Consider the following 13,264-nt stretch of genomic DNA (forward strand, 5'->3'; position numbering starts at 1 on the left):
GAATGCCTTGATGAAGTCATTGAGCTTCAGCACGGAATTTCACTCCCGTGCTGAAACTTGGTGACGGGCAAGAGGGCTCTCGAACTTGGGGAAATTACTCCCCCAGTTTGAATCTAAATTTCTCTCTTTCACCTTTTTCTTTTTCTCAATATTACTTCGACCTTATCCTAATTTCATAAACTTTCTTTCGTCTTGCTTTCCAAACTCAATGAGAAAAATTTCCCTCATTATATATGTGTATATATTATGTACATATATATTTATTATTATTTTTTTTTTTCTTTCCTATGGCTTGGATGTTTCTCATCCATTGTAGCCCCGGCGTGGATGTTCATACATCCTATATTGCTGCCTGCTTTGATGAGTGGGAGGAGGTGTCACGGTTGGGAGGTGTTTGCATTCAAAGCTATATGTGAGAGTATTGGATGATTTCAGCCATCCCGAAGATGGTTTGGACCTTTTTGGCGGAACTATTCTCAAGTGTTGGGTCTTCGGAATCCAGGGGGATCCAATGCTTGGGGTAGGACTCTCGGCTTTTGGCCGGAAGCCCGTCATTACAGATATGGGGAGGATGATTCCATAATTTCTTGGTCTCAGTCCTAACAGGCGGGTTCAGCTTACACCTGTGCCTCTATATCTGTTTTGATGCTATCCTTCGGGTAGGGTATGGAGTGGACCATCTGGGAAGTATACTCTCATTGTGCCGATAGTGGAAAGTGCAAATTTCCTTTCTGGCGTGTGATGGCCTAATATTCTCGAGCAGGTACATCTAAGTAACCCTTTTCTCTCTCTCTCTCGTCTAATGGATTCTTTAAGCAATGAACCCCCATCCCCTGGATACGCTGACTCTCCCCCGGCACTGTTGATGACCTCTGCTAATTCAATTAAGGAAAATTCTGTTGACGACTTAGGAACAAAAAAGGACCCCTCTACTAATGTTTCAAAACCAATTAAGTCGGGTAACAAAGGGAAACTAAGAATCCTTCATGTTACCCAAATTCCAATAAATACTGATTATGATATGATGTATAAAGCATTTAGATGCTATGGAGTGATAAAAGAAATTAGAATGAAACTTGAAAATGAAAAATGGCATTCATGGATAACTTATAATAATCATGAAGAAGCATTCAATGCAATATGTAACATCAATGATATCAAAATTAATAACCTAAATGTCATGGGTGCCCTATGTGATAAGATACCAAACAGTTTGGATGTATATAGACCTGCTGACTGGTTTGAGAAAGATATCGATTTAACTATGCTCCCCCAAAGAAAGCCAAAACCACCAATGTGGCTTGTTGCCGAGCCTAAAGGGAGTAATGGGAATTATTTTAAAATTAGCAAACTAATTCAGAAAAAGGTAGGAACCATTGCACCAGGTGATATATCTCGCTTTGGGAAAAATAGCTTCCTAATCCATGCTAAATCATTCACGCAATCAGTAATACTGTCTAACCTTACGACAAACAGTGATGAGGATATGTTAGATGTCAAACCCCACCTAAACTTTAGTTACGGAAGGGGAGTAGTCTTCAATAAAGATCTTTACGAATTTACAGAAGAGGAAATACTAGCCATGTGCCCATTAACAGTGTGGAAAGTGCATAAGATTCCTGGGACGTCAATGATTATCCTTACTTTCCAGGATGCTGATGTGGCTTTCCACATCGATATTGAAAATGAAAGAATAAAAGTTCGACCTTTTAAACAAAAGCCCTTACAATGCTTCAAATGTTTCAAATTTGGACATCCTTCTAAAGTTTGTAAAAATGAAAAAATGTGTAGCATCTGTGCCAGTCCCTATCATGGAGAGTGTACACTTGAGCCCAGCTGTTTGAATTGCAATTCAAACCATAAATCCACTGACAGGAGCTGCGAGATTTATAAGTTTGAAGAAGCAGCCCTCAACAAATCCAGTGTAGAACACATAAGTGTAGGACATGCCAAAAGACTACTGAAAAAACCAAACAGCTATGCAAATGCACTGAAATCAAGAGAAAATATACCACAGGAGACATCGAACCCACATAGTGCTGCCAGTAATTCCCAAAAAGGAAATACATCATCTAATGATAGTAGAGTTTTACGTGACAAGGTAAGCATATTGCCTTCCAAGGCTTTACCACTGTGTATTAAAACTGCAACACTGCCCACTTTTATACAAACTTCATCCCCCATTACCAACAATAGTACTAACCTCTCTCAGGCCATGTCCTTGCCTGATTTGATGGAAGTTCCACCCGAAACAAAGTTACCAGGTGCACCTGTGGTAGGGAAGGTGCAAAAACCTGGTAAATCCTCACCACTGATAAATAGGAAAAGAGAGAGACCTCCATCTCTCTCTCCACCCTCCATTAGAAACGTCAAGGTTATGACATCAAATAAATTTGATGTTTTGTCTGTTGATGTTTCTAATGGACCAGAAGATAAACTGAATAAATCAGAAATTCAAGTTGAGGTCCACCATCCACCTCAACAAATAGATCAAAAGGATACAAAGAAAAACACAAACATAAAACCCATTATAACAAGACCACCTCTGAAGAAACCTACAGGTAATAATGTTAGATTAAAAACTGCTAATGGGAAGACCTCATCCAAGATGTCTTCCAGAAATAATCCATAGTTTTCTCCTCCATTTTGCAATGGAACTGTCAGGGTTTGAGGGCCAAATACGAAGAACTTAAGCTCCTAATTCATGAACATTCCCCCATAATTGTATGTCTACAGGAAAGTATGCTTGATTCTAACACTCCTAGTCCTCGAGAGTATGTTAGCTATAGAACACCATATAATCAACAAGCAGGGAGCCATGGCGGAAGTCTTGTATACATTCGTCGAGATGTTCCCCAAATACCTATGTCTATACATACAACCCTGCAGGCAGTTGTTGTACAAATTGATATAGGGAGAAAATATACAATTTGCTCTCTGTACTTACCTCCAAATGATATTATTTTATATGATGACTTAGCAGAGGTCATTCAACAACTCCCTCAACCATTTCTCTTACTGGGAGATATGAATGGTAGACATCCCTTATGGGGTGATATCCTAGCAAACACAAGGGGCAATATTATCTCATCAATTGTGGAGAATGAGGATGTGGGACTCCTTAATACAGGAGAGCCCACACACTTCCATGTTCAGACAGGTACCTTGTCATGCATTGACCTTTCAATTGCAAGTTCTAACTGTCTTCTTGATTTTGATTGGAGGACATTAGATGATTGGCATACTAGTGATCATGCACCAATCATTATAAACACCAACAATGGTCCACCTTTACAGAGATCGCCACGATGGAATCTTGACAAGGCGGACTGGGAAAAGTTTCGTGAGCTAAGCGAAATTGAGGGGGATGCTGAACAGGTTGAAAATATCGATGATGCCATAGACTTACTGAATGGAACTCTCCATACAGCAGGAGTCAATTCAATTCCCAAAACAACAGGGTTATTCAAACGACGACCAGTCCCGTGGTGGTCTTCAGAACTAACTGCCCTCCACAGAGCCACAAGAAGATCTCTAACACGATTGCGTAGACTCCGAACTGATGAGAATTTAATTATGTACAAGAAATGTAGAGCACAGTTCCGTCGTGCCATGAAAGAAGCAAGGCGCCAGTCATGGATGTCTTTTGTTTCCTCCATTAACAGTAGAACACCACCATCTGCTGTGTGGAGGAAAGTAAAAAAGATAGCTGGCAAATTCACCCCCAACCCACCACCAGTGTTGAAGGTGAATGGTCAGTATGTAACTGAAGCAAATGAAGTTAGCAATGCCCTGGCTAGTCATTTTTCAAATGTATCCAGCAAGTGTGTAGGAGCCCCTGGTCACCAGTATAGGAGCGTTGAAGAAAAGAAAATTTTAGATTTTGGAACAAGAAGGGAAGAGTCTTATAATTCTCCTTTCACTGAAAGAGAATTTGATTCCGCACTAGCTCATTGCAACGATACAGCCCCTGGACCCGATGGAATTCCATATGCAATGATTAAACATGTACATTTTAATACAAAGCTATTTATTTTAAGCATTATTAATAGAATATGGCATGATCATAGTTACCCAAGTGTTTGGGAACTAGCCATTATTTTAGCCTTTTTAAAACCAGGTAAAGACAAGTTTTTAGCAGCAAACTATCGTCCTATTGCATTGACATCTTGTTTATGTAAAATCATGGAGAAGATGGTCAATGCAAGGCTGATATGGTACCTTGAAAAGAAAGGTATTTTATCACCGATTCAATGTGGATTCAGAAAAATGCACTCAACGACTGATGTGTTGATACGACTTGAGTCTTCTATTTGTGAAGCCTTTGCTTCCAAACAGCACCATGTTACAGTATTTTTTGACCTTGAAAAGGCATATGATACCACATGGAGATATGGTATACTTAAAACCATTCATGAAATCGGATTGAGAGGAGAGCTGCCACTATTTATTCAGGCATTTCTTTCACATAGAGTTTTTCAAGTGAGAGTTGGGGATACTTTATCAGAGAGTAAGTGCCAGGAAGAAGGAGTTCCTCAGGGTAGTGTGCTGAGTGTAACCCTTTTTGCACTAGCAATTAATGGGATATCCTCAGCCATTCCCCAGGATGTTCTCTCAACATTATTTGTGGATGATCTCTCCATATCATTTGCTGGCACTAGAATAGCAATGGTTGAGAGAAAACTACAGCTCTCGATTGACAAAATTATCCAGTGGGCGGATATGAATGGATTTAAGTTATCGACAAGTAAAACTACTATCGTACATTTCTGTCGTATCCGGGGAGCACATCCAGACCCGGATATATACATTAAAGGTCAACGGATCCCATGTGTATCGGAAACCAAATTTTTAGGTTTGATATTTGACTGTAGACTTACATGGGTTTCTCACCTAAAAGCGCTAAAAGCTAAATGTGTTGAAGCTCTGAATATTTTAAAAGTATTGTCCCATACATCATGGGGGGCAGACCGCAATACTATTTTAAAATTATACAAGGCCTTGATTTTTTCCAAAATTAGTTATGGTTGTGAGGTATACTCTTCAGCCACCCCAAGCCGGTTGAAAATATTAGATTCAATACATCATGCAGGTATTAGATTGTCCACGGGAGCATTCAGAACATCACCTATCCCAAGTCTCCTTGTTGATGCTGGAGAGTTACCACTAGACCTTTACCGGATGTCTTCTATTCTTCGGTATTGGTTTAGATTGCAAAGACTCCCTAATTCTTTAGCCTTCCAGACTGCAAGCCTTGTAAGGCACCCAACATACTTTGAAATGCACCCAAAATCTCCTCAACCCTATGGCTTTCGGGTGAAACAATTATTAAACAGTCTGGATATAATTAGATGTAAGGTACTTCCATTCAAGGTATCATCAACGTCTCCATGGAAGTTACCAGAGATATCTTTTTGTAAATATTTTATAGGAGATAAGAAGAATATGTCAGACCTAGAAGCCAGGTCTCTTTTTAATGAACATGTTAGAGAACATAGAGGATCAACTTTTATCTATACTGATGGCTCCAAATCTGATGCTGGCGTTGGATTTGGGGTACATAGTAATAGTTTTAATTGTAGAGGTGCACTTCCTCTGACCGCTTCCATATTTACTGCGGAACTGTATGGCATATTAACCGCTATTGAGAAAATAGCATTGGAGAAGGAGGGTAATTTTACAATTTTTAGTGATGCAAGGAGTGTCCTTCAAGCTATAGAAGTTTTTAATTCTAATAACCCTCTAGTTTTAAAGATTTTAGAATGGCTTTTTATTATTGGACGGAGAGGTATAACAGTTCACTTTTGTTGGGTTCCAGCACATGTAGGTGTGTGTGGGAATGAGAAGGCAGATTTACTGGCTAAGAATGCTGCATCCGAGTTGCTGCCAAGAAGGTATCCCATTGCCTGTAATGATTTCTTACCTGACATCAAGAAATTGGTTTGCAATAAATGGCAACAGCAATGGGATAGCCTAGATGGGAATAAAATGCGAGAGGTAACAAATGTTATATCTCCTTGGAGGTATAATATGATGCCCCGAAAATGGGAGACGTCTCTTTGTCGTCTCCGTATTGGTCACATTCGGTTGACACATGAGTTTCTGCTGAAGGGCCAACACCAACCGTATTGTGACGACTGTTTGGTACCTCAAACAGTGAGGCATTTGTTGACCGAATGCCCCAATTATAACAACTTGCGGAATAGATATTTGTTTGAGGCTCGAGGTGAGGGTGGCAGGTTCATCCTTGCCAAGATTCTTGGAAATGATGTGTCCTACCATGCAAGTGGCATTTTTAGATTTATTTCAGAAGCAGGTCTTCTGAAAAATATTTAACTTTTATGACATTCAATTTTTATGATTTTAATTGAATACTCTTTAATTTTTTTATTTTATCTCATTTTTTATTTTTGTATACATAAATTAAATGTTACCGGCGTCAATGACCTTAGATGTCAGGATGCCTGAAAACTTTAAATCATTCATTCATTCCCTTCTCGGTTGCGACCCGAGGTTTTGTACAAGGAAGGTCCAGGAAGATCATAGGTACGTTCCTCCTCTCAGGCTCAAGCACCTTTGCGTTCCGTCGCCAAGTTTCGATCTTGCGGGCAAAATCGATGTTGGAGTATCTTGACGCAGTGACCGAGGGCATCCCCTCGGGTGTCTCATCCGTGGATGTCGACAAGCTCAGACACTCTTCCATCCTTGGGGAGAGCTTGTTTGAGCCCAAGGACAGAGACATGGACAGCTGTTGTGCGGAGGAAGTCGACTTCCGTTTTCACTCCTCCAAGGCGCTTTCTTCCAGACCCTGCAGGCCTCCAACGCCTCTTCTTTCAGCCTCGTCGGCCTAAGTTATCGGACCGGCTACAGCAGCTAAGACAAGGTGTACAATAGCAGTTCCCTCCTGTCAGGGACAGGTAGCATGGGAGGCTCTCCCGGGGAGGCATAATCCTAGAGGGAGCGGCAGAGTTCACAAACTCTAGGATTGGCAACCCCCCCTGGCAGGTCTCACGCTGGGAGGATGCCTAAGGTTACTCATTCGAATAACAGCTTCCCGATGCCGATTCCTGCACGATCTCCGTGATCAGTCAAGGATATCGCGCCTCGTTCTTACCATCTCTCCATCTCTGTCAGCGAATCCAGTGTCACTGAACCTCTATGCCTTGGGGCGGCTAGAGTTTTGCCCGTTTGGGCAGAAGGATCCATGCCTTAGGAGAAAGTCCTCCATAGGGTCGTCGACGGCTTCACCCCCCGGCTTCTTCAGTCGATCCTTTCCCGTAGGAAAGCATCCGAGACGGGAGTTCCGTCATCGACCTCTCAGATCTGATCAAGTTTGTCGAACAAACTTCGTCCAGCGTGGAACAGCAGAGTCGATCAGACTGGTAACGAGGCTGCAGGACTCCTTAGGCTCTGGATCGGAAGGACGGGTACTTACAGTTTCCATTCCATCCATCTTCCAGGAAGCTCTTGGAATTCAGCCTAGACTACAGGTGTTCCTGCTCAAGATGCAGTGTGGCGATCCCGCCGCGACATCGCAGGTTTTTCCCCAGAGAACTCTCCCTGCTTTCCTCATGGCCGCTCAGGAGCAGGCTTCCGCCTCCTTCGCTTTTTGGAGGTCTGGTCAACCCCGGTAGGCTCGGGTTCGACCTTCTTCAACACCGGGACAAGCTTCCGGGTCATTACCAAGAGTGAGGGATCATGGTAATTTGCTAGGAGCCTTCTCTACTTCTGCCTCAACATCTGGAGTATCTAGCCATGATATTGAGTCAACGGCCATACCACGTTGAAAACACCGCTTCTCGTCCGATCAGCGAAGTTAAGCAACGTTGGGTCTGGTCAGTACTTGAATGGGTGACCGCCTGGGAACACCAGATGCTGTTGCCTCCTTCTCCGAGCCTTCCCTTCAGTTGACTGTGGCAAGGCTGAGGAGAGTCGCAGTACCTGTTCTCAAATCAAGCAGAGCTTTCAGCCCTACCTTGGAATGTTTCCTGGGTCTCTTTTCCTCATTGTCCTGTCTAAAGTCCCGAATGGTCGCCTCAGGATAAGTTCCCTGTGAGGCGGCCCAAGTTCCGGTGGTATCAAAGCAACGATTAACCGGACTTTCTGGCCCCTATGGGACCAGCGGAACGTGTAGACCTGCAATGGGTGTTGACCTATGGAACCTCTTGCATGGGAGTGGATATTCCTGTCCTTTCCCCACATTTTGATGCTGTTCTCGGACTCGTCAAAGAAAAGGGGAGGGGGGGGGGCATGTTCCGGTTCAGGCCTATGGTCAGGACCGGAAGGATACCTCCCCATCATTCAGGCAGGCTTAGGGGCCGTAGTCTGGCCCCTCTACAGATCCTACAGTTCTTGCCGAGTCGCTCCGTGCGCAACGACTTCATGGTACTGGCGTATTCCAACCAGCAAGGGACGCATTTTCATACCTTCGCATCTTGCAGTAGAGATACTGAGATGATCCGAGGTCCTCTCAATACCACTATCGGCTCGCTCATTCCGGGCAGAGGAATGTTCTCTCCGACTACCTGAGCAGAGCCTCGCAGATGGAGAATACCTGGGGGTCTTTGGCCTGTAGTAACCAGCAAGTCCTGGCCTGGGGGACCTGATCGCGACAGCCTGGAACTTCAAGCTTCCGCTGTTCTTCCCCCCGGTCTCAGACCCCAAGACTCTTTGGCAAGATGCTTTCCGGTGATGGTGGGACAACATCGACGCCTGCGTCTTCCCACCATTGTTGTCTGTTGAGAATGGGTCTCAACACGACCAGGTTGTCTGTCAACCTTTCGATGGCCCTGAGAGCTCCACTGTGACTATACACAGAACGGTTTCCGGACCCTCTGCTTCCCCTGACGGAACTCCCGGGAGAGCTTCTTCCACGGCACAGGCTACTCAAACAACCACACTACAACATCTTTCACGAGCCATTGCTTCGCTTCGGCTTCACGCCTGGAGACACTACGCCGCCTCCTCAAGAAGAGACAACCCGCTACAGTCACGGAGCGGAGGTCACGTCACCTGCAATAGTCATCCGCAGGGGTCTACCAGGCGAAGTGGAGAGTCTTCTGTGGTTGGTGTCGTGGGAGAGATACCTCTTCCCTCGAAGCCTCTTCTCCGGCAGTTACGGAGTTATTGCTTTTCGGCGGGAGGAAACTCTTTTCCACTCTCAGCAGCGAAGCCTTTCGCTCAGCCTTTCCCTGGCCTTCAGGCTGAAAGGAATAGACTTTTTCCTTCCCGCTGGACCTTTCTTCGCTCATGCGAAGCTGCGAACGTCCCTGCCCCCTGTCGGAGTGAGACCTCCTCCATGGAGCATGGTTCGGACTCTTTAGTCCCTTAAGAGATCTTCTCAAGAACCATTACGTCAGGCCTCTGATCGTATTCCGTCTTGGGGGACGGTGCTCACTCTGGCCTCGGCCAGTGTGTAAGCAATCTTCTTGATCTCGTACGACTCCGCCTTTTCAAGAGAATAGGGGAAGGCAACATTCAGGTTCGCTCCTGAGTTGTTTGCTAGACTCAGAATCTTGGGGTCCCGGGCCTTCAGTCCAACTCCTTCAAGATTTCGAGTCTCCATTCTGTATCAGATGACTCAAACCTTCTCCTTCTTGCCAGTAAAGGAATCGAGGGGTTATCTTTGAGATCAGCTGCAGTTTGTCCTCACGTGCAGCCGGGTTGGGAGCACAGGAAGGATACGGGAGAGTCACCAGTATACCGCTTCAGCTCGTACTCAAGGACATTCATCTTGACCTGAATCCAGACCCTCCCCCGTCACGTCGCCCTACAGCACGATGTCGGATACATCGCAACGTCCCTCGCCTTCGAGTAGAACTACTCTGTGACGCAGGTGCTGCAAGCTGGAGTCTGGAAGCGTCTAATGACCTTCGCAGCCCGCTTCCTGCAGGACGTGACCCACAGGAGTATCGATACGTTTCTATCGCTCTGTGGTGGCTACACAACAGCTGGTCTAACCTCAGGCTCCTTTTTGGACAGGTAGCAGAAGGTTGAGGGCATTGTTATCAGGTTTTAGTCTGCATGAACGGAAGAAGTATGTCTGGCCCTTACTTCTTTCTTCATCGTCCCCTCTACTGGGGAAGCAGCATCCTGGTCTCTGCATAGCTGACCTCAAACCTCTGCAGGTAAACCATGCTTCCTTGTGTTCCGAGTATTGAGTCAATACTGTCGCGTCCCCCATACCCTGACGAGGTGGTATTGGGAACGTCCTAACCCAGAGTTCCTTCTGGAACTCCAGGTCAACTACCTAGGATGGGTCACACTTTCTTCCTTCACACACAAGGTTATGTAGGCCACACGTTTCCTTGCGGAGCAAGGAACTTGTGAGGTGCAGGGACTCCTTTTCTCGAGTGCGACTCACTCGGATTCTGAGTCCCCGGGTAAAGCCAAAGCCAGTATGGCTGGGGACTTTCCACCCTTCCTAAGGGGTAAGTCACCCAATGTAAATAGCGTGGTTTGTATTTCGGTTACGGAACAAATGACAAATTCGGAGATAATTTGTATTTTTCCTAACCATACAAACCTTAGCTATTTACACATATTTGCCCGCCAGCCCTGTCCCCCAAGGCAAGTCCTACCTCTAAGTGAAGTGAAGCAGTTCACCGGTGTGTGAGGGGGGAGGGGTAGCTAGCTAAATTCTAATGGCTCGCCATTTCAGCTACGCCGAAAGGTAAACCCAATGTAAATAGCTAAGGTTTGTATGGTTAGGAAAAATACAAATTATCTCCGAATTTGTCATATTTTGAGCAAAGTGAAAAATCTATTTTTGGGTGAGATAGCCATGTTGTCCTGATGGACCCACCCTTCCTTCTTGAAGACCCCACCCAAAACTACTCTATATGCGGCTATTCCAGCTTAAATGCAAGTACAGTATTCAAAAAATCGCTACAATATATTGTAATATCGTGTGACGTCATCAATGGACGAAATGTTTACGTTATGACCTTATGCTTTCGTGAGATTTAAAATAGGTTGAAAAACCTTCCAATCTCATCTTTTAAGTTATAAATACATGATCAAAAATCAAATAAAACAAATAAGTGCAAGCTCAAACTCAAAAATGTTAATACATCACCAAATAACGTCCAAACAGAGTAAGAAAACGAGAGAATTTCCAATAGTACAGCCAGCTATGGCCGGCAGGGAAAATCTGAATTGGTTGGGTATAGTTCTACCTGTAGTACTGCGAGGGCACTAGGGTACACCTGGCATATCTGTGCTAAGCCGCACGATATTTTGAATTTCCTGCCGAGGCGTCCAGGGACTTTAGCCATTATATAACCAGCGGGTAAGTTTTATATTTAAAAATAGATTTTTCACTTTGCTCAAAATCCATTTTGTATTCCAGTTACAGAACAAAGCTGTATTTCTGTTTAAGAAAGCATAGATAACCTACCGCACAAGAGACAACACATAAGTTGCATTATGCTTTTAGAGTAGCGGCGTAAGCTACAGTCGTCTGAACGAAAACACCGAAGATTTACAGTAAGTACAGTTAAGCTGTACTGTGGCAATATTACTGTACATATATTACGGTAATATACATTACAGTATCAACGCGTATTAGGTTACAGTACAGTATAACTAGATAGGAACAACTTTTGCTATACAAAACAGTAAGGGGATGATGAAGACACTGTAAACTTTACCTTAGCACAATACTGTACTGTAACCTTGCTGTGTTCAGCACACAGTGTACATGTGTGCAATGGTTCTGTACACTGTACATATGATTATAAAATGGATTTTGAGCAAAGTGAAAAATCTATTTTTGGGTGAGATAGCCATGTCGTCCTGATGGAAGGTTCCTTTAGGTAGCTTTCTAAGGGATATTTGCTACAGTGATACTCCCAGAGAATTAACTGAAGGTCTCCAGAATTCTAACTCCTGGCGCGAGTATCCTTAACATAACTTTAAGGATATCGCATAATATCAGGGGACGTATTTTTAGATACGACACATAGCAATCTTCACCTCGAATAGATTTAACTCTCTGAGGGGGAAGAGTGGCAAACGAAAAGGGGAGCCGTTACCTAGGTACCCGGTGGACCTCCTCTCCGTACTACTACGGGCCGCCATTCCTTACTGTATCGAATTATGATAGTAATTCTAGGAGATATATCTCCGATTGAATTGATAAAACGATATGAGAGAATACAGTAAACGGGGAGAACGTTACTAAAGTACAGTGAACCCTCGTTTATCGCGGTAGATAGGTTCCAGACGCGGCCGCGATAGGTGAAAATCCGTGAAGTAGTGACACCATATTTACCTATTTATTCAACATGTATATTCAGACTTTTAAAACCTTCCCTTGTACGTAGTACTGTTAACAAACTACCCTTTAATGTACAGAACACTTAATGCATGTACTACAGTACCCTAAACTAAAACAGGCACAAATATTAAAGGCAATTTTATATCATGTGTTTCCTAAACACGCTAAAAAGCACGTTAAAAAATGGCGACCAATGTTTTGTTTACATTTATCTCTGATCATAATGAAGAAGCAAACTGGAGGTAGAGCTTTGCTTATTGCCCAGACATATTCCTCATACTATTCCCTTAGAACTACATCACATCTTCCTACTTTAGATATATATATATATATATATATATATATATATATATATATATATATATATATGTATATATATATAAATATATATATATATATATATATATATATATATATGTGTGTATATATATATATATATATATATATATATATATATATATATTTTTGGGCTCAAGCCATGTCGTCCTGATGGAAGTTCCTTAAAGGCAGCTTCCTAGGGTATATTACAACTACGGCGATATTCCCAGAGAATTTACCTTCAGGTACCCAGAATTCTAACTCCTGGAGCGAGTATCCCTAAAAAAGACCTTAGGGATATCGTAAATATCAGTGGACGTATTCTTGACACGCCTCATAGCAATCTATACCCCGAACAGAGTTAACACTTCGTAGGGGTCAAATGGCAAGAAAACGAAAACGATAAGAAAGGGGGGAGCCGTTCGTAAGGCATCTCTCCTCCCCGTTTCGAAAGCGTGCCCTGCGCCGCTCGCGGCGCCATCTGTATTCCTTTTTGCGTAGCTCTACGACTCGGTGTTTTTTCCCTGTATTACTACCAAATCTTGGATTTTCTCGTTTGATAATGCTTTCTCCAACTTCTTCTGCCTCGGATAAGTTGAGTACTATTTCTTTTATGTATAAATGTAGGCTCTTGGTTAAAATTAAAGTAATTAAAAGAGTTATCTT

The 13,264-nt window shown here is 43.4% G+C and overlaps 1 non-coding gene across 1 annotated transcript; it reads left to right on the plus strand.

Annotated features, from left to right (window-relative positions):
* Positions 1-7,765: 7,765 nt before the first annotated feature.
* On the plus strand, positions 7,766-7,884 carry LOC137626348 (5S ribosomal RNA). Its single transcript, XR_011041025.1, has one exon. It is a non-coding gene; the product is annotated as a 5S ribosomal RNA (ribosomal RNA).
* Positions 7,885-13,264: the final 5,380 nt, after the last annotated feature.

This window comes from Palaemon carinicauda, chromosome 33, assembly GCF_036898095.1.
Source record: "Palaemon carinicauda isolate YSFRI2023 chromosome 33, ASM3689809v2, whole genome shotgun sequence".
NCBI lineage: Eukaryota > Metazoa > Arthropoda > Malacostraca > Decapoda > Palaemonidae > Palaemon > Palaemon carinicauda.